General features: G+C 37.0%; 1 protein-coding gene across 12 annotated transcripts in view; it reads left to right on the top strand.

The window, feature by feature from the left end:
- Positions 1-21,392, top strand: part of SIPA1L1 (signal induced proliferation associated 1 like 1) — a 220,904-nt gene that overhangs the window by 21,622 nt on the left and 177,890 nt on the right. The window contains exon 4 of one of the 12 annotated variants that reach the window (XM_055715521.1): positions 1,795-1,836. The exons of the other annotated variants lie outside the window; for them this stretch is intronic. The gene's annotated coding sequence lies outside the window, so the exon portion shown is untranslated. The remainder of the gene's footprint in view (positions 1-1,794; positions 1,837-21,392) is intronic. 12 annotated transcript variants of the gene reach the window in all.

Below are 21,392 nucleotides of genomic sequence, written 5' to 3'. Positions count from 1 at the left end.
GAAGGGTCTTGATGGAGGAGAAGGATCATCGTGTAGCAAAATTGACTTATTTACACTTTGAAGCTCTTTTATTTCTGCCAAAGGAAATGTAATTGCTGCAGTGAAATGCTGACATGGACTTAGCTGGATTTTTCTTTTTAAACATGAAGAGTTTGTATTTCACATGATGGAGCAGGGAAGAGTTAATTTGCTTGTATGCAGGTGGAGTTTTTCATGTTTCCTAAAACAGGGACAGCTGAGGGAAGGGTAAACATAATTTTAACACATGCTGTGGTGTTACAGATAAATTAACAACAGTTTAGGTCCTCCCTGCTTCTTTCAGATTAGAATATTATTAAAAATGTTAATAACTTTTTTCCTTAGTGTGTTTTTTTGAGAAGTACTTAGAAGGGCTCTTCAGTGAATGAGTTCAGCTCTTCTTCCCTAAAATGGTCTATAATTGCAGTTATAAATTTTGTATTAACACTTACTAATATAATTTAATTGCAGTTTGGGCTATTTTTGATTGGAGGGTGTTTTGTGAATTTTCCAAAATTCTTAGGTAATTGCTACCTAAGCTAAACTATACAGAGGTATCCCATGTTAATCTGTTGCTTGCCAAATGGCTCTCTTTTTCTGAATGTTAGTTAGCCAATCTTATATGCCCAAAGAAAAAACATATGGTTAAGACAGAATACATAATTTAAAAAAAAATTAGTTTTTTTTATTTAAATCTGAAAGCTCTAAGCTCATGTAAGCACCTAAGACTGAAATGGGCTTAAGTGCAAGTTTTGGAGGCCAGGATTTCACTTACTGTTCTTTGTGGTTTTGATATTCTCAATATCAATTTGGGATGTATCTCCCAAACCTGTTTGTTTGACAGCCTAGGAAAGGCACTTGCAACTTAACATAATTTACTTAATGATGAACTAAGGTGCCTTATGTGTCAGATCTATACCTGAAACTACATTATGGCTGGCCTCTTTTCCTGCTAGCCTTTGCTTCTGGGCCTCTCTCCCAAGTACGTCAGTGCTGCATGAGTCATTGAGTCATTTTGCTGTCTCTATCCTCCTCCACCTCGTACATGGTTGCACAATTGAGAAGGCAAGTAGAGAGGCAAGAAGCTGCAGCAAAAGATTTGCTCATCAAACCACATCCTAAACATAGTGTGGTAACTTCAGATGTTTCTGGGTCTTTTTATGTTGCCTTCTCTGTAGACCAGCAAAGCTAGTAAATATATTTTTAAAGAGCAACAACTCAAACTGTAAAAGGAAATAGCTTATCTGAAAGCTGGTGTTGCTTTTATTTGTAAAACAAAAATAATGTAGGTTGTAACAAATGCAACTTTGAGTATAGTATAGCTGCTATCTCATGAGAGAATTCACAGCCACAATTTTTCTGTAATGCTTTTGTTTTTATATCCTTCTGCAATGAGGAAGTTAATTGAGGCTGCTGTGGGTCATTCTGGACACTAGAAACTAGGATGAGACAAAGTCTTTTTCTGTATACAATGTGCAGCTGTTGAATGAGAATAATCCAGTTATGTTTTAAGCTGTACTTGAAATCTATAGGTGACAGATTCCTTGGTTCTCTTATTTTCCCCTTTCTGCTGGGACTGTGTCTCTCCTTTTGTTTTTGAGTGCAATTTGGGGGTGTGTGTGTGCGTGCGGATGGGGAGAACAACTCACCTAAAAAATGTCAGTGATCTGAGGTAATTACGAATATTTTGTGTTCCTATAATGAAACTTACTGTTCTGCTTTTTTCTCCTCTCCTGTTTCAAATCTGTATTACAATGACATGGGTATCACTGCCAGCTCTCTGCATGACAGACTGCTTCTGTGAATGCATTCCAACAGGTGTGTTGTTTTTATTTTCCTGGGCATTTATTTTGCAATTTAGTATGAACATGATACTTCACATCTGTATTTCAGTCTAGTTCAAACAAGTTTAGCTCAAGTAGTGGTTGAGTTGTGGTTTTGATGGAATGATTGTTTGGCAAGATTTGTCTGTAAACACTTTGGTGCTTTCAGCACATAGTATTTTGGGGCAGCCATAATGCAATTGCATAATCTTAAATTATGTGCTTTACAAATAAGAGATGTTTATAAGGATTGAATGCAAGCCTTGAGCAGTTGAAAATTTGGTGCAAAAAAATGAAGAAGAATCTAAGTTCTTGTTGGTATCCTGACATTTATTTTAAAAACCTCTTTTTCTTTTGTTACAGCGTAATTCAACCTAATATGAATCTTCTAATGATACAGAAATGCATGGAGTTTGTTTCAGGTTTATAGGGGCTCCTTAATGAAGCATGTTGTTCAACTTTGGTTGTTAGTCTGTAGTTTTCAGGTGACTCATTTGTGACCCTTGTGACATTCCACCCCCTCCCTTGCCCCAAATTGTGGCTAGAAAACTTTGATTTAATAAGTGAAAGTTCTGGTAGCATTCAGGAAATGCTCAATATCATATGTACTGAAAAATGAGAGAACACTGCTTCCTTTGATAATCTGAGAGTGACTGAGATGCTTATTAATTAAAACTGTTTTCTATGTATCGGTTTTGGGAACTGTTAAATCTAAGCCATAAGTACTGCTAAAAGTTTACCTAAGAGCAGCTCGCCCCCCCCCCCCCCCCTTTTTTTTTTTTTTTATGTTAACCTGAGGGGAAAAATGTAAGAAACAGTATATTACAAGCAGCTATGTTTACAGTGTTTTACTAGCTTCAGGACTGCCAGCGCTGGAGATGACAGATTTGGGGTGTTAGATTAATAAGTGCCTGATCTTCAGTGGATTCACTTCTTGAATCAAACTATAATTCTGACCTTGATCTTTTCCTGTAGTCACAATTATATTTTGTGGAGAAGAAAATTGCTTTTAAATTTCTTGTTAAACTCTTGTTATCTTACTGCGATTTCACCAATCCTTGTATACTAAGGGTAACTATTTCCTGCTTTTGTTCGTGATATTAGCTGTGCCTTTTTATTCCTTCCAAAGCCATAATTGTCTGTAGTTTTTGTTTGTATGGAAACTGTGCTGCATCTTTTGATTGTTTGTTACTTTTTCTCTAGTCCCTCTATCTGCTTGAACAGTGTGAGTGACAAAAAGTAGACAAGAACAACTGTGGTAGATTGTATGTGGTGGTGATTTCTTTGTTTTCCTTTCTAAAATATCCCAATTATTTTTGCTTACCTTTTGATGGTGTAAAGCTGGTATTTTCAGTGAGTTACCCATAGTGACTTCAAGCCTTTTTCTGAAGGGTTAATAAAAAATGTGAAGCCTGTTAATAAGTAGATTGACTTAAGGTTATTTTTTCTCTTCATATTGCATTTATTGTTAGTGGATTTCATCTAACATTTTATTTCACAATTGGCCTGTCACTGTGCATACCCTTATTTGAAAGTCACTGGCTAGCTACAGAAGGTATTTATCACTAATTCAGAATATCAAACTTTTTAGCTTTGCAGAGTTTGCAGAAGTTTCTGTATCTGTTTTACTCCTTGTTTATGAGCACAGGTCAGAGTGTAAATCATTGAGAAAGATTATCAGTACATCATCTCCCTCCCCTGGTTGCCATTTAAAACAGCTCTTTGCTTCTGCTTATCTCCCACTTGATATTTATTGATCTGTTACAATTTCCAGGTAATTTGTCACACTTTCATCCTATGAGAATGGGGTTTCTTTAAGACCCTTCAATGAGAGATCTTGCTATTCTAAACTTCCATATATATTCTTGAACTTTTTGGAGGTATTACATCTAATAGTTTTTTGTATGCTCATTGTCTCCTTTAGCAGATCCTAAATGGTTGAACTTCTTTTTATGGAAATAGGAGTGCTTTACTGTATACCTTATTGTAAATAAATGATGTTTTTCTTTGAACAGGCAAGCAAACTAAGATGAATAATAAAGAGTATCTATAGCAGAGCCAAAAGGCACACCTTGTAGTTGTGGTGATGGCATGAGATAACTCTGAATGTGTTTTAACCTGCTGCATTATGCTGCCTTAAACCCAAGCTACTGCACAGCAGAACTGGAAATATTTGAAAACCACATGTTCCCTGCCAATTGCGAGGCAACCGCACCCTGACTTGTTTGCTGCATTCATGAAGGTGTATTTTAATATATTGTAAACAGTTCCTCATGGCTGCTGTGTAATAAGAAGCTGATTTAATGAAAGGACCAAGTACTGTAAATTTTAGCTTTGATTTACAGGTTCTTTTGTTTGAACACTATTGAATAAAATGTGCATCTGCAATTAAGTTTAACAGTGTATGTAGTACTGTGATACAGCTGAGGCAGCTCTTTATGCATGTTCCCTGTGCTTAGGTGGTGGTGCAGTCTCCCAGGGTGGCACCTTCCTCCTCACCCTCTCGCTGGCTGGGTAAATCAATGTGCTGCAAATACACAGGTGTACTTTAGACCTGCCAGTATCCCAGTAGTTGGCTGATGGTCAGAGCTGTACTGTGGAGACAGGTGACTAAGTATGCATGTTTTGAAAGCCAGTATGGTAATGTAAAATAATCATTTGCACTAGATTTTGAGGATATCTAAGAGGCATCATGTTGCATTTCAGATAGCAAGGGGAAGATTCTCAGAATAATTCTAGTCTGTTTGCCTTTAGAAATATTTTCCTGAGACTTCTAGGTAGCATATGAAAAAAGAAGACTCTGTTGGCTGGGCACTAGGGCTCCAGAATGCCAAATACCTGTGGAGTAGCATGTGAATGAAGTTGTTTCTGATACTGTTTCAAGTGGTATATGCTAATTCTAGAATGATATTCTGAAAAATCACATAATAATCCTAATGTAATTAGTGTTGCATGGATGATAATGTTTGTCTAAGTTAATTTTGCTGTTGAAAATTAATTGCAAGTACAGTATGATGTTCTGTGATACTTATTTCTGAGACAGATCTCTTCTTTTGTATTGCAGAAAAAAACTCCTACATGACTACAAGATAAACCAAACAAATACTCCAAAGTTTCATGTTGGTATCCACACAGAGGAAAATGCTCTTTTCTGACCTGCCTTTGTGCATGAAATCATAGGAGTAACAAGGACATTTACTGCTTTTAGTTGTACCCAAAGAATAATTTTTAATTTTATTTTTTGTAGTCAGTGGCTACATTGTTTTCTGCCAAAGCATCTAGTCTTTTATCTCTAGGTGCTTTTGTAGTTAAAAAATAGTGTCTGATGGGGAAAATGGATGTGGTGGTCTCTCAAGATGTGCTCCCAAACGTAACTACTGCTCAGTAATAGAATAAGGGGATATTTGGAATATAATAAAGCTTCTTCTGTTGTTCTGTAGGTTCTCATGGTATGTCTTTTACCAGTCCTATTACCTTGAAATGAATTCTTATATCCCAAGTCATTGTGGCAGATAGTCAGCAAGCATACATTTTTTTTAAATTTTTTAATTGCTTTCCTGCTTTAAGGGGTCATTCAAACTTTCTTTTGATGGCAGGCAGCTTAAGTGCTAGAACACAAAGGCAGTTTCCATAAAAATGTCCCAGCTCATAGAACTGCTGTGAAGTGACCAAATGTGGTTCTGTCTGAAGCCTTGAAGAAGACAGGAAACTGTCTTAACTGGATATGTTCTTCCATGCACTTGAACGCCTTCAGTTTACCTGCTTTGTTTTACTGCTTGTCCTTTACTACTTTTGATACTTCGTATCCAGGGAGGTCCTGGGACTCTCCTGTAGTTCAACAGTAGTTCTAAGAATCTGCCTCAACTTTCATAGATGAGGTAGTCTGCAGATAAATGATAAATCTACCTACAATACTTGAATATTTTAGTATTACAGGAGTGGGGGAAAAAATACCCCACCAAGAAACTTCCACAGGTAAATTTTCATAATTAAATACTAGCTCTGCTGTATCTACCTTTTGTTTTGAAATTGATGCTTGTAAGGTGCTTCTAAGACAGTTGTTGCCACTGACTTGCTCTGCTGATGCTTAACTGTTAGTCCTGAGGGAGGTGACACATAAACTGCAGGCTGACCATAGACTGCAAGCTGATTGTAAGGAACTGAAAATAATCTGTGAACTACCTATTTCAGTCAGGAAGTTACTGGGAGGTAAAGTGGTCCCTCCAAATTACTTGGCTGCAATTATTTCGGAGAGGCTTTGAGTCATCGGGGAGAATACAAAACATAGGAAGTTTTCTTCTATTCCTGGATTTTGAGTAAAGCCTACTATCATTGCTGAATATTTACTGTATTTCCGTATGCAAAACAGCTCCAACCTTCTTCCTTGTTATAGAGCAGTACTACTTTCAGCTATTTATTTTTTTTGTTAAATATTGGGGCAGGAAGTAGAGAGTGTGATATGACAAACCTGCATTAAAAATAGTTAAAACCATAGTCATACAGTGTTTTTTCACTGATAAAAAGAACAACGTAAATGCATTTGTCTTTGTTGTAATTAGCTTAATGTAAGTAATTACATTTCTATTACACCTCTATAATCTGAGTTTTAAAAACAGGAGCAGTATTAGTATGCCATGTTACTGTGTGTAATGGGCTATAATAATAAAAAACCAAAATTCTAATTTTGAAACTGTATTAAAGAAGATTTCCCTTAGCATTTGGAGTTTTGTGTGACAATAAAGAAATTTCAGCAAGCTTTTTGTAGATGAAGGCAATGAATGGATTTGGTGATAAAAATATTTTTAAATGAATTCTGGTGATCTGAGGCATCCCTGGTACATTCAGGAAAAGAAATACAATATATGTGAGGTTAAATTGTGGATGAGATCAAGCCTTACTACGTATGTGATCGTGGCAATTGACACTATGGAATTAGCATAGGAGCTGAATCTCTGTGGACTGCATTATGCAGGACAGTGTACTTATTCAGTGAACGGTTCTATTTCTGAACGTCCCTTGGCAAGTTGCAGTTGGCTAGTGAGGTTGAAAGATGTAGTACAACAATTTTTATGTTCTAAAACTACATTTTAGGTTTTAGGGATGGTTTGTAAGATTCTGAAGTTGGGAAGCTGGTAAAAGAGAAAATAGTATTTCTTCCTAGAACATATTAATGTACTTAAGAAAAATTATAAACACGTAAAAATCATAAAAATTGAAGCCTGCTAAGCTCTGAAGATGACTCCTCCACTGATAATCAGGAATAGGTCTGTTTGCTATTTCAAGGTTTCATTTGTATACTGTACTAAGGCCTCCTGACTTGTTAAGAAAAGCAGCATTGTAGGCTCAGGTTTCTGGAAAGGTTTCATTATCAGATGGATTGAAAAGCAAAACTTTGTTGCCACGACCAGTGCAGGTAGATTGTTGCTATAGTGCTGAAGAGTGCTGCTATCAACAAAATATATTTTTACATATTTATTTTCAATTTTATACTTGCTCTGATTAACGTCTTAACTTATTTTGCCAAATGTAAGCTATTTTATTGTTGCTTGTTGCTGAAAATGTTTTTTCACTACCACTTAAAAAATACAATCAATAAGCTAGAAGCTGATCTCACAAGTGTGTTACAACCTTTTAAGTCCACTTGTTGCCACAGGATAATTGCATGCAAATATATAGGTGTTTACGCAAGGAAGTTTCAAGCTGATTACAGTTCTATGCGGATAATGACCAAAACACTGTTTTAATGTGTCATACAACTGTGATGACCATGAGTGTATGCTTTGAGCTTTTATTTATTGCCCTAGTTTATAAATGCCTGCCTTCTCTTCGTGGGGAACAGAGTTCTGTATCTTGCATGGTAATTTTTTTGCTTTGCAGTGTAGGGAAGGGGTAGAAGATCTTTTGGAGCCAAATAGTTTGATCGAGATTCAGTTAGCTTATAGGTGCATAAAAAGCAGGTGTGAATTTAAAACAGCAAAGTTCGATTAAGAAAGAGAATGTGGGGGTTTTTTTGGTTCCCCATGCCCCTGGCAGTTCTCTAGAAAAATGATAGGAACAAGAAGCAATGCGAAATGATCTGAGAACTTGGTTCATGTGCTTAATGTTATTCACCAAGGCCAGCTTCTACATTATTATAAGCATATATAACAATGTATTTTATATATCTGTATATGCGTATTTCAGAGTGCTCATGGTCTTCAAACTGTAGAAAAGAGTTGCTGCATACTGTACCTACAAAGGTTATTTACTCTCATGTCTGGTTAATGATTCTATTTCATCAACCAAGTCCATTAGTTCCTGAAAACAGTATCTGCTTATAGAAATCTGGTAACAATGTCCATCTAATAGCTTGAGCTGAGTTAAGCTTGCCAGCTGCATGGAAGTACTGGATTTCAGGGAACCAGCTCTTGAGGAATTGGGGAGTAGAAGATGGTGCATCTCTTACTGTCTTTCATTTAATATTTCTATACCCTGCTATTAATGGTCCTATTAGAAGTATGTTAGACTACAAAAGATAAGCTGAGCTGAAAAAAATCTTATCACTTACTATGCATTTATAAGGGAAAAAAATTAATGCACAGATCCCTGGTGCTGTTTTTTATTCTTTTTATGAACCAATCTTTCTTTCTGCTCAAGATACAATTCCTCATCTGTTTCCAGTGTCAAAGGATAGACAAAGAGCCTTGAAAGCAATAATTACTTAAAGGCATGTGAGAAGGAAATATCTTGCATTGGAATCTTTATTTTTGCTCATGCTCTCCATGAGTGGTTTTTATATTTTCTCTGTTCTTTAGTGGGTTTTTTTCCAGTTAAAAGTGAAATGTAGGGTGACACAAACTCTGTAAATTTTTTTCTTTTTAGTTAGAAGGAATTTGAAGACTTTGTTACTCATCAATATAAATGAATTTTCAGAATGTGAATTCTGATGCTCACATGCAGTTTATATACTAGGCTTCACTTTGGGGTAGTATTTTACTGGCATCAGTCACCACGTAGCACAGAGCTGCTTTGTGAGGAGCACCAACTTCTTTGCAGTCTGCCAAAAAGTATATGTGGGTTGGCGGCATGAATGCCATCTTTTGGATGAAATTTTTTGATGCCAGGATTAAGCCACAAATAGTGGAAGGAAGAAACGAGAATACTGAGTCTGTTATTTAAAAAAAAGTTAAATAAGTTAGTCTTTCAGTATAGAAATGCTGAAAAAGTAAGAAACATCAAGCAACTGCTGGTTTTTATGTTTAGATACTTTAACCTTTTCCAAAACATTTTGAAATTTGTTTTATAAAAAAAATAAGATTAAGCATTTCAGTAGTGCTCTGAGTAAGCAGGAAATAATGACAGTTAATTATTTGGCTACTGTGTTTAAGTAGATTTTTAGAGTTGTTAGATACTTTGCAATTTAATGTTTAGTTTGCTGCCTCAAGAGGGAATAGCACTAAAGGCATTGTGTTCTTGACCCGAAGTTGTGTGGTGGTTGTATGAGGCACTTGGTTTGTGAGCACAAAAGATGAGGTGAGGGGCAAATCATGTAAGTTATTTAATGAATGCGATGGGATTTGAAATGTCTGAGAATATGTTTTCATTAAATATCCTATTTCCTGCTACAGAGTTTTCTAACACATTCTGATTTCCCTAGTGGAAATGCATTGTTCTGAAACCATGAGCAAAAAAAGAATTTAGCTAAAATTTGTTGAAGAGTGCTAAAATTGGTTTAAAACCTTTATTGAAAATGAGATTTGATCTTTGTGGTAGGTTACAGAGTCGACTGTTTCCAGACTTCTAAGTGTGCATAGTGTTCAAAAGACAACTCCCACAGAGCTTGCTGTTGGAGAATGTCTGTGTAGTTGTTGGTTTCAGCCAAAGGTAACACAGCAACTCATGCCTCACCATTAAGTGAGGCCTTATGAAGGAGGCAACTTAAAATTGCAGTGCTGCTACGTAATTTTTTTCTACTGAAACATTCTACTTGCCTCTCTTGCAAAAGTACAAATGGATCAGCATACAGACTGTATCACATGAGCTCATAGATCTGCACAGACTTTTTTTTGACCTTTTTTTTTGTGTGCCTCTCAGCCAGAGCAGCACAGTGATCCAACTTGCTGCTTACCACGTGCCAGGGTAGACACAAGGGAGGATTGAGATTGTGTGGCTGAGACACAGCATCTTCCAAGAACCAGTGCAGTGGTGGATGGTCTTAATGAAGTTGTGAAAATTCAGTATTTTACTGCTTATGGTGTCATAGAAATTTGCTTTTATGTATCTTCTTAATATAATAAAATGTAGCTATACAAAAATTAAGCCTAATTAATTTAACTGTGTTCTGGAATTGTTTTAGAAAAGCTTCCAAATTCTGAATAGCTGTTTTCCTTCCTTCCTTTTTCTGCTTTATAAAACAATCTGAATTATTTTCTGCAGTTTTCTTGCATCAGCTTCCTTTCTGTATCTGATCATTATTTCCAGAAAGCAGAGAACTGCGATAGGTTGGTGTAGGTTTGATTTTAAAAAAAATTGTAAGACAAGAAAACAGTGTATTGGCTGATAGGGCCTGCGCAATTAAAGTAAAAAAAATTAAAAAGTATTAGTTTTAATTTTAAACTAGTGATAAGCGCAGCATATCAGCACGAAAGATGTCTATTATTTTGTGCTTATTAGGGTGTATTTTTGAGGGAATGTATTGAAGTAAAAGTTGTGTAAAAGGATTTTATCAAAATCAGAATTGCTTTCAAAAGGCACACAGCATTTTTTGTATATTTAATTAATGATTTTCTTTATAGTCCTATTCACTATTTTGTTTTGCTTGCTATACCTCTGTAAAAGATTATTGTATTGCACCTTCACTAAACACTGAATGTTGCTTTTTATAAAATGCATTGTGTAATGTGTTTGTTCCTTGGCTTCCTTACGGAAAGGATGTCCTGTATTTGTTTACATTTGTGGATTGCCCTACTTTCTTGTCAATTTTGTGAATGCTATTGCATTTAATATTCTCATGCTCTTTATCTTACGATAAAAAGATTTGATGATAGTGAGTTATTGGACTGTTCCTTATTACAGATGGTTTGAAATGAGAGACTAGAAGTAAATGTGAAGTTAACAAATATTTCTGAAATGAGAAGTGTGTTAGATGGGGGCGCAGTGGTGTTTAGGATGGGCGCATATCAGCTGTGGAAAGGAAGGTGTAAAGCAGACAAAAAGTCACAACATGTCGGTCTTGTTAAGGGAAGGAGGGTCTTGTAGGGGCCCTGTGTGACTGGAATAAGGATGTGCAACAGTTTTGTGATGATACTGGATGTACATCCTTCTCCTTTCAAAAAAAAATGATTGAGCTCTTCAGTAGAGGCATCGGGTATGCTCATTTGGGAAGTAAGAATGGCAGAATGTCTCTGGATTTGTGTTGGTTTCTCTCTCTCTTGCTTCCAAGTGGGTGGTTATCAGGAAATCTTGCAGTCTTGTGTCTGGTGGAGATAAGAGTAAAAGCATGAGTGCTGGGAAACAGTTTAAATCACTTACGTGAAATTTAACTTGAGATTCTGTTTTAGAAAAAATGGCCATATGCTGAAAAATGTCAACACATGTTCATAAAATGAGTAATTATGAAGTGGAACTTGATTTAGACTCCCTTAATGTTCATTTTAAACCCACAAAATTACTTTTTCTACAGTAAATTACTGCAGTTTGTTTGTCCAGCCCCTTAGATAATCAAATCTTGTAGTTGATAAAGAATTGCATGTTATCAGGCTGTGAAATAGAAAAGATAGGAATGATTTCTAAATGAATATGCTAAAAATAATTTTCAAGAGTGTAGACATGAGGGCTACTGTGAAGATGGTGCAGATGCTCATAATTGGGTTATTGAACATGATGTATTCTTACCCTATTTAAAATAATGGCAATGAAATGTGCTCAGTCACTAGTGTTGAATGCATTGTTGCATTAGGAATTCACAGTTTTGTCTGTCAGTTTAGGAGGGTCTAGGGCTTGAGTTTGTCATGGAACTAAAAAGACTAAAGTGGCTTTTGGATGTTGTGGGACAGACAGGGCTATATCCAGGGTTACCTGGCCTCTCTTGGTGTGGAAGGGCATTAACTGCTGCTTGCTTTTTCCCCGCCCCCCCCCCCCCCCCCCCCCCCTTCTCTCACCAAAGCATTTACAGTGGACAATTTTCTGTCAAAGCTACTGCTTGTTTTGGAACTGGAGGTGAGAGGATTGCCTTTGCATAGTAGATCATTCATAATTGAATGTATTTTCTACAGGTATTGTGAGGACTACCTCGAGCAGGGAGCAGTAAGGAGTGAAATAAGGTTTGGATACTCTAGGCTTGTTCTGAGATGCTCATGTTCATAAATATTTCTTGTTTCCTTGGCTTTCTCATGTCTTATCATGTTTTAACTGGATTTTGATTTATTATAAAAAGTATTTCTAAACTCTCAGTTGGTATATTGCGTCTTCAGCTGCAATGCTAGCTATTTAATAATAGCTTGGATTATAGTGTAATGAATGCTGTAAATTCTATTATGTGTTTTTTGAAGTTTTATTTATTTGTTCACCTTTGTCAGGTCACCATAAAGAAAAAGGGTGTTGCCATTTAATTTTAAGTTTAATATCTAGTAAATTACTTTTAGGCATGTGGTTCTTTGTAAAGTATATAACATTATAGAACCGTGAAAAGGAGAGTTTGTCTATACAAAGCTTTATTAGAGACTACTTTCTGCTTGTCTTGAGAAAATGTCATGAATGTGGGAGGGATGATGTGAAGTTGTTTAACGTGTAGGATACTTTCATTAACATTACTGTACAATGGTTCATCTTATACTTTTGTGCTGGTGAGAGATATGTCTACACCTGTTGGTGCATGCCATTGCAGTATGGCTTCTGAAATTCTCAGAGGAAAAACACCATATTGAGAACAGACCAAAGGTGTCTTTGAAAATGGCCCCGTGCTTATCCCACCACCAAGTATTTTTCTCCTCCCCACCTTCCCGATTTCAGTTGCAGGGATTGTGCAAGTGCTGCCTGTTTTAGATAGGCTGGCTTGGCTGTTCACCTAACCTGCCTGCTGATTTTGGCCTCACTAAGTTAGGTTTTTACTCATGTCGTCCTTGGCTGTAAGCAAGTAGTTTGGGTTATTAGTATCTCCAGCTAAACTGACTGTGTACAAAACAGGTTTGACTGGGAACTGGATTTGCACAGTTGAGGTTTAGTTATATTTTTCCTCTTTTTTACCTTGAGTAGATTCTCCATCAAATGCCTGCTCTGTGGGCACAATATGACAACCAAGGTTGCTTTTATTGTATGCAGAGGTGACAACAGCATGTCTAAGGAAGACAAAGTGCCTTCTTTTCAAAATACAGCCTCTGTCTTCTACTGTTTTCATACACAGGGGATGGGTTTGATGTTCCCAATTACTCATTTTATGTAGTGATAATTGATTAGTATTAGAATGGTTCATCGAATGGTTTGGGTTGGAAGGAACCTCTTAAAGGTCCCAAATATTCATCAGAATATTGCTGAATTAGAGCTTGGTTTTGTTTGTTTTCATTGTGGTGTGCTTCCAAGGAGAGGAAGGGACTGAAATATTAACTTTCTTTTCAAATGAAGCTAATGTCCTTTGTGGCATGCTCAGTTCTGACAAATCTTAATGTGCATTGCTGGGCTCAAGAGTTGTTTTAGCCAGACTGGTTTTTAGCAGCACTGTTGTTCAGATGTAATTAGAATGCTTTGTGTAATACACTTTGGTGCTAATACAAAGGAAACCCTGCAGCTTATTTGAAGAACAGTTTCTTTGCAATTAGATTGATCTGGTAAATAGTTCTAAAGTGTATGTTTGAATGTATATAGTAAATACTTTTAGAGCTGTCTGAGTGAGACCAGAAAGAACACTCGGGTGAGTGCTGGGCAGCACATCAGTGAGAAATAGATACACAGGTTCTGGTTGAGACACGGTGTTGTCTTAGATCAGGTCCCTGTCTGTGAGTCGTCATTGTTTGGAAAGATGGAAAACTATTATTTCTTTTGTAAGGGCTAACTAGATGTTTGTGAAAAGCTTTGAGAAGCTTTTGATTAACGACTGTATGTAATATGTGATTATATCACACAGAATAATAGAGGGTAGGAGGAGAAAAATTGGCAATGTAATTCTCACAGCACTGTGGAAACTTAAGGCTTTGTTCTTTTTCAAATGCTGTCTTTACATTTAAACATCATTTCTTCTGCTGCTTCCCCCTAATCTTTAGCTTCTCCAAAACAACAACAAACCAAGAAAGAAGCGTATCTACATCTTAAAGGAAGAAAAAGTGTAGGGCTGTCTGTATGTGGTTTTGGCTAGTTTTTTTTATATTTAAGCTGGTTTTGCCATATTCTGCTTTTACTGACATTTGCCGCTGGTATATAGCAATTCAATCCATCAAAGATTACTACTTTTTTTTTGGTTTGTTTTCTTAAAGGCACAGTAACTGATGAAATTATTTGCAAGCTTTTCAATACCAGTTGCTTAACTTCATACAACTGTAGAGGAACACTCTGCCCCTGTAAGTTTAAAATTGAGCGGATATTGGTTTTGAACCTCAGATACTGATTGCCCTGCCCTGTTTTTTCTGATCTTCATTTACCATGGTAACCTGGAGGGTTTTTTAGTTGCTTTTGTCTTGAACATGCATCCAGCTTTTTTTGCAACAGCAAAGCAGTTCCTAGGCAAGTTCATGTAAGGAGGTGTCTCTGGCAGCTGTGGATGACAGAACTTGGTCTGGGATTTGGTAGGAAACTTCTTGGGGGTGTGGTGCAAAGACTTGCTTGGGACAGCAAAGGACATGGCACTGCAAAAGCTGGCCAGCAGGAAAGCAGCAGACAAATAAATGGAGGTGGCTGCTCTGCCATCCATCACATGCCACAGGGCAGAGAAGTGGATTTGTTAAATGTGTTATCTGAAATAGAGCACAAGATGCAATTCTTGAAGAACTTTTGTTTCTAATTTTTTGTATTTAAGAAAGAAAGGAATCTAGTAGGTGTGAATAAGATGCTGCAGGCAGAAGCCAGCGGGAAAAGTTAGAAACTTACCTACCAAGGTGCTGACCATGGAGTACTTCCCTTGGTGTGAGTTCTGCCAGAGAAATAAGCCACGTGGCTTGTCAGCTGAATGTAAGTGGCTAGCAAGCATTTAATGTGTATGCTAGCATTTTTTTTGACAGTAATAATGCTGGAATATTATGAAAAATAGTAATAATGGAGAACCATCGTTTTCATGGGAGCTTATTCGTGGAAGGCTTGTGACAAACAGGAGTTACCTCTTCAGAAGTTTTGTCATTAGTATAGTTTGAGAAAAGGAAGAGGTTGCTTAGGTAGAAATATTAACTTATTCACAAAAAGTCTTGTTTTAATCTTTTTAAATCCTAAGGTGATGCCACCAAACAGTAAGTTCTCGCTTCCTCCAAGAAATTTGCCTTTGTGTTTTTGAGAAACATGCAGTAATATTACTTTTTATAACATTTAAACAATGCCTTTGTAGCGGGTAAAGAAATGAAATAGCTTGATTATATGAATCTCTTGGGGGGGGGGGGGAAGAAAAAAACCCAAAGCCAGACTCTTCAGCTTTTTCTTTAGTACGTTAAATTTTTCTGTCTGAAGTGAAATGCATTTTGTTTTAGTTGCTAAACATCAAACTCTTACAGTGGCACAGTTTCACAGACTGTTTCTCAGAGGGGGTTTGGAAATCCTGCAATCTAAACATGTATTGTGGTTGAAGTGGAGGCCATTATGCAGTTGTAGATTCTGTTTGGGCACATGATTTAATTCACAATAATCTAAACAGGATTAGACTTGTGTAGACGTATGAAAATGTTTTATTGGCACTTCAGGTTTGTCTGTACTCTTTCTTCAGAACAAATTTTAAAAAAATACTTAGTGTGCAAGAGACACTATTTAACTGAAAGAGACACCATTACACTTTTTTTTTGAAGATGGGACTCCATTACATTTTATGTATCCAGCAATACTTCTGAAGGCCTTTATGGTATGAAAAAGATATAAGACACTTCTGCTTTTTTTGGAATATATAAGTTACAATATGTAGAATATGGAACAAACATTTCTCTTAAGGAAAATGTGAATGGTGAAACAATTTAAGTAGCTGCAAAATATTAACTGGAAAATGCAACAAAAAAGAGTATGAGGAGAGTGGGGGTAAACTAGACAGTAAAGGTATGGCTTGAACTGTTGTAAAGCAGGCTTTATGTTTGGAATCTCTTCCTCTCAGGTTTTGACAACAGGAACAATGGGATTTTTTTCTCTTGAATGAACTCCAAACCTTCCTTAAAATCTGTCTATTATGTTAGTAACAGAGTGCCAAGACCTGCTGTTTCTACTGCGCTATCCGTATTGCCTGCATGGTGAAGGGGTTGAGAGGGTTGTAGATCTCTTTCAGGTGGAGGTGAAAAAGGATTCCAGGATAGATTCACTTTTTAAGCCATTTAAAATTTATTCTTTGCAGTAGGACATGGTCTCTTTCTTCTTAACAATCAATACATTCAGCTGTGATGGACTCAACCTGGTCCTGGTGGAACTGAAAAGCTGAGTCCTCTGTTGTGAACATATAGGTTTTCTATAGTAAGGAAATCTTGGTCAGTGGCAGGACCTGTTTACAGTAATTACAGAAAATAGAAGGCATATTCACTCTTGATGAAAGATTTGGCCGATATGTTGGAATTGTATGCAGACACCAACAATGATAACTAACTCCTATTTCAACTCACTGTACAATTGTCAATGGTGCCAAAGTTCAGAAGATGTTGGCCAAGAGACAATTAGAAGTTTATCACTTACCATTTTGTCGGATTAGCTTTCTACCATCTTCCTGACTCTTGCTGTTTCTTAAACTATAACAGTAATAAATTATGTGAAATTAAAATATGCTGTCAAGCTGTTAGTTTACGTTGTGATTCTTGGGTTCCTTGCTCCATGCTTTTTTCCCTTTCTGGGGAACAAACCAACCCAAAAAAGTTTCCATATAAGTTTTATTTAGCTAACTAACAGAGATATAGTGCTGTAATTGAAGTGTTGAGTTGCATCAATTAACATAGTCAATATTGCTTAAATCTAGCTGATGGTAGTGTAACATAATGATTGTGTACCAAACAAGTGAGTTGCAATTATTTTTGGATGGGATAAGTCCAGGTTAAGCACAAGTAAGACAATGGGACAGCAAATACAATATTGCATGAAAATTATTCAGTCATAGCCACTTTAAGGTAAAATTTGCCTTCTTTTTTTTTTTTAGGTAAATTTTTGTACTTTATTCCCTTAATGAAATGCAGCATAAGCAATGTATTTGATAAAATGGTAAGAGAAAATTAACTCTGCATGCATCAGCTACTTGATAGAAAACCACAAATTTCAACGAATTTCAGTTTGGGCAGTAGTGTTGTCTTAGGGCAATGCTGTATGACCAGGGAACAGAACTGGTGAGATGCAACAGATGGTTTAACACTTCTTGTGTAATGATGAAAAGTCATAAGGTTTTAAAACTGAATTGTTTATACTGAAAGGCATGCTTCCTTGTAAACTTAGTCACTGGCAGCAAGTAATGTCAACAGGCTTTCATAAAATGCAATGTTTGTTACATGTTAACAGGGAAAGATTAGCTTTTCCTCAAGGGCAACATGTGTGGTATTGATACAATTTTAATGTGCCAATTTTCTTCTTAACTAACAGACAACTTCTTGGGCCCACTTGGAAAATTCCTAACTTCGTTTTATTTTGTCTTGTAGTCTTTTGCCCTTTTTTGAAATGGAAGCTAATTTTAGCTTTGCCTTTTAAAAAATGAATCTTTATGGAAATCCAAGCCTCGAGTGCTAGTTAGTTGAAGCTACTGTCAGAACAAAAGCCTGACACTCGGTGGCATCTGGGAAACATTGTGTTTGTGCCCTCAAAGTCAGTCAGAAACTTTATTATTTTAAGGATGACCTATCAAAAAAGCAAACCAACCAAACCTATGGAAGTTGGGCTTGGGCAGTTTTAACTTTCTGCTCTGAAAACCATTGCTGCTTGCATTTTTGTAAAGCTTTTTTTTTAACACTGTGTGTGAGCATTGTGTGTGTTGGTTCCCTTTTTCTTTGTGGGTTACGCACTTCATGGAGTCTGTCAGGTTTTACTTAAGTGATACCAGAGATGCCAAGATGTATCTATTATCTGTAAGTAAAAAACCCCATTATGAGAGAAATAGAAAACCTCTCCATAACTACTTTCACAGTACATCATCTTTCCCTATTCCTTGCTTCTCACGATGTTAGCCTGTCTGACTTGACACTGCATAGGTCAACAAAGCCAGCAAGGACTGGGTGTGGAGGGGTAGTTGTCCGTCAGGTTACGGCTTGTGGTGATAGCGAAGTGTTAGGTAATGTGGCTTGAATTAATCTGATGTCATATGTTTGGGGTGTGTGTGTGTGTGGATTTAACTGATATTTCATTCAGATAGGGTTTTTTAATGTCTTTGCCAAGAGAGGGTGGTAGAAATGAGTGCTGAAGACACTGTGAGAGGAGAGAATTGCACTTCTCTGTCATGTTGGGAGCTTGAAAACTCAGGAATCTGGTGTTTTTTTTATTTGCTTCAGTTGTTACAATTCACAAATACCTGAATATTGCTAAATCTTTCTTGTGTATGCATATATATACACACACACACACACATACAAAAGGTATTCCGTAACTTCAAGGAAACATCACCTGCTTTCATGGCACCAGGGTCAGCAGAGTATTTTGTGTAACTCTGAGATGGCATGTGAAAACTGTGCTGCGGTGGCATAACCATTAAACTGTTTCACTAGTACTTTGATTGCCTTTTGTTTTACATGCTATCACTTGGCCAAGTGACTGCCGGCTAGGCATTATTTTTGTGTCTTATTTGCCAGGCAGTATAGCCTTATGGAGGGGGCTGTGTGGGGGATGGTGGTGGGTAAGGGAAGGCTTTGTGGAGGTGAAAAAAAAATAAATGTGTGTGTATTTTTCTGTAGTATAATCAAAAGTTCAAAGAAACACTTTTTGTAGGTGTAGCCTAATGTCTTACTTTCCCAGAGGGTAATCTGGCTTTCTCTGGTTAAATGGAATTAGCCAACAGTGTTTAGGGGGGTAAGCTCAAAACAATGTGAAAGTTATGTAAGTCTTTTTACAGATTTATTTTCTGATGCTTATCTTAAACTGTTGAAGCATGTAATATTTTTTTTTTTGAGCCTCTTAAAAATACTCTCCCACTTCTGTCAAAGTTTGTGTGTAAACGTTTGTGTGGAGTAAAAAGCCTGAAAGATAAATAGGACAGCTGCTACTTAGAGCAGAAAGGAAAAAAGTGTTTTATAATTCTTGCATACATTTAAAAATAGGTTCACTGGGATTTTTCACTAATTAATTTTATGAAGTAATTTGGCCCTTGGGATAATTTTAGGAGGTTGTAAATACTTAGAGTATTGGAGTTGAAAGAGCATTTTTCATGTGTTTGCAGAACTAATTCATTAAATGTTCTCCTGACAGTTAATTTTTCACATTGCAAATGGTGGTCATAATCTGATACCTTGCTGTTAGCAGCTACTCTGCTGCACCCTGTTTGGGGAACCCCTTCCCACCACCACCACCTGAGTTGGAATTATAGGGCTGAATTAAGGAAGCCTTGCTGAGAAATTGTATACCAGTTTTTGGGAAAGAAATATCTTTTTTCTTTTTTGCCTTTCTAGGGAAAAAATAGAGTTCTCTTAGTTGGGTGGGTGATAAAAGAACAGCTTTCTTATTTCTTCAAAAAAATTTCAAGTATTAGAACAGAGTTTGATTAGAGGATCTGTTGAAACCAATTAAAGGTGATGTATTTGCATAAAAAAAAAAACAACAACACTTAGCAACATCTGTTTTGCTAGGGAGTTTAGAAGGAGCTTGTGCTGCTTGAATTTGTAGCTTCGCAACAACAAAGTGGAATTATTTAAACTCTTTCTGTATTTCTTGTTCCTGTTCTTTTTCAAACTACATATGTAGAAATAGGTGCTGTCCCTTCTGAGGACTGTTGGATGTATTGCAGTCCTGCTGTATCTTTTGTTTTCTGGGGAAATGTTAACTTTGAAGAAGTTCATCTTCAGGCAGCATGAGGAGTTGCGTGGCATTTAATCTCATGGTGTCCCTGGACTGTTTTCTTTTTTCTTGTCTCCCTGCCCCCTCTTAATTAACCTTAGATGTAGTCAGGAGATAAGAAGAACATGAATGTTCTGCCTGAATATCAGCAGCAATATTTGTCCGTATTTATCCAGGGGTTTTCCTCAAAGGGAGAATGAGGTCAGGGACTGCTGGTGGTATTGGAACTGGGCTGTGAGCTGGAGCTGCAGTGATGCTGAATACCCAGGATAGAGGATAGCACTGTCCTGCAATGTGGTCCATTCAGGCAGTGGTGCCTGAGGACCCCCAGGTCGCAGTGTGGCAAGGTAGCTCTCAGATACCTAGAGTTAGCCCCAGTTAAATTCCTTTGTAACACCACTCCTAGCGTAGTTTCAAAGTTGGTTTGGTTTGGGTTTTGCTATCCTCAAGTAAAGGTGGCTGCAGTAGTTTTGCTTAGGTTGCTGGAAAACACTTCTGAACGTTGCTGGAGTGGAGGGGTCTTAAAAGCCCGAGGCTGTAAATTTAGGCATTTGGAGCAGATTTCCATCACTGGTAGGTAAGGTCTTTTTAAAGTCACTTGCAGAAATTGCTTTTTGCCTTCCTGTGTTGCTGTGCCTGAGTCCAAGTCTTTCTGGATCAGGTGTGCGTTACTAGGGAGATGATGAATTTCTGTGCTCTGACTGCAACAGCTTAAACCAACTGAAACGTAGGGATCTGCATACTGCATAATTAAATGATAACTTTACAGAATTTGCGCAGATCAGATAGAAACAAGCAATCCAAACAAGGCTTGCACAATAGAAAATGAACTTGAACAGCCTTAACTATATGGCATCTTTCCCTCTGGCAGAGACAATGCAGTTTCAGTATTAATTGCCTAATGCTCGCAGTATGACAAGTAGTTTAGGTAATTGCCTCAGGAACTGGCTTTGTTTTTGCTGCACCTAATACAATATAGGCCTTACTTCGTTTTAATTTCTTATGCGCTATGGTAATAGAAGTATTTAATAGTGCTTTAGTTCTTACTGTGTGTGCTTTAAAATCACAATGATGGGGAATTTTTCTGTCCTTTGAGGAACATTTTGATACTCTTACTCCAGTAATGTAAGTACCGTGTTTCACAATAAAATTAAATGTCTCTATGCTACACCCTGTATTTATTTCATGTAGCTGCTGTTCCTGAGCATGGTGTTCACATTCTTTAATTGTTCTGTGACTGTTCGGACATAACCCTTATATGCTTTGCTGTCTAAATAATCTTAAGGGTGGGTGTTTGGTTTGTGTGTTTTGTGTGTTGGGTTTTTTTTTGTTTGTTTTGTTTTGGTGGCTTGTTTGTTGGTTGGGTTTTTGTTTTTGTGTGTGAAAATCTGTATGGTATGGCATGTCAAAGCATTAATTTACCATCTGACTGGCTTGAAGGCAGAGTGCCTTTAG

This window comes from Falco cherrug, chromosome 7 (genome assembly GCF_023634085.1).
Source record: "Falco cherrug isolate bFalChe1 chromosome 7, bFalChe1.pri, whole genome shotgun sequence".
Lineage (NCBI taxonomy): Eukaryota > Metazoa > Chordata > Aves > Falconiformes > Falconidae > Falco > Falco cherrug.
The sequence above is the reverse complement of the archived record's forward strand: the minus strand, read 5'-3'. Positions and strand labels throughout refer to the sequence as shown.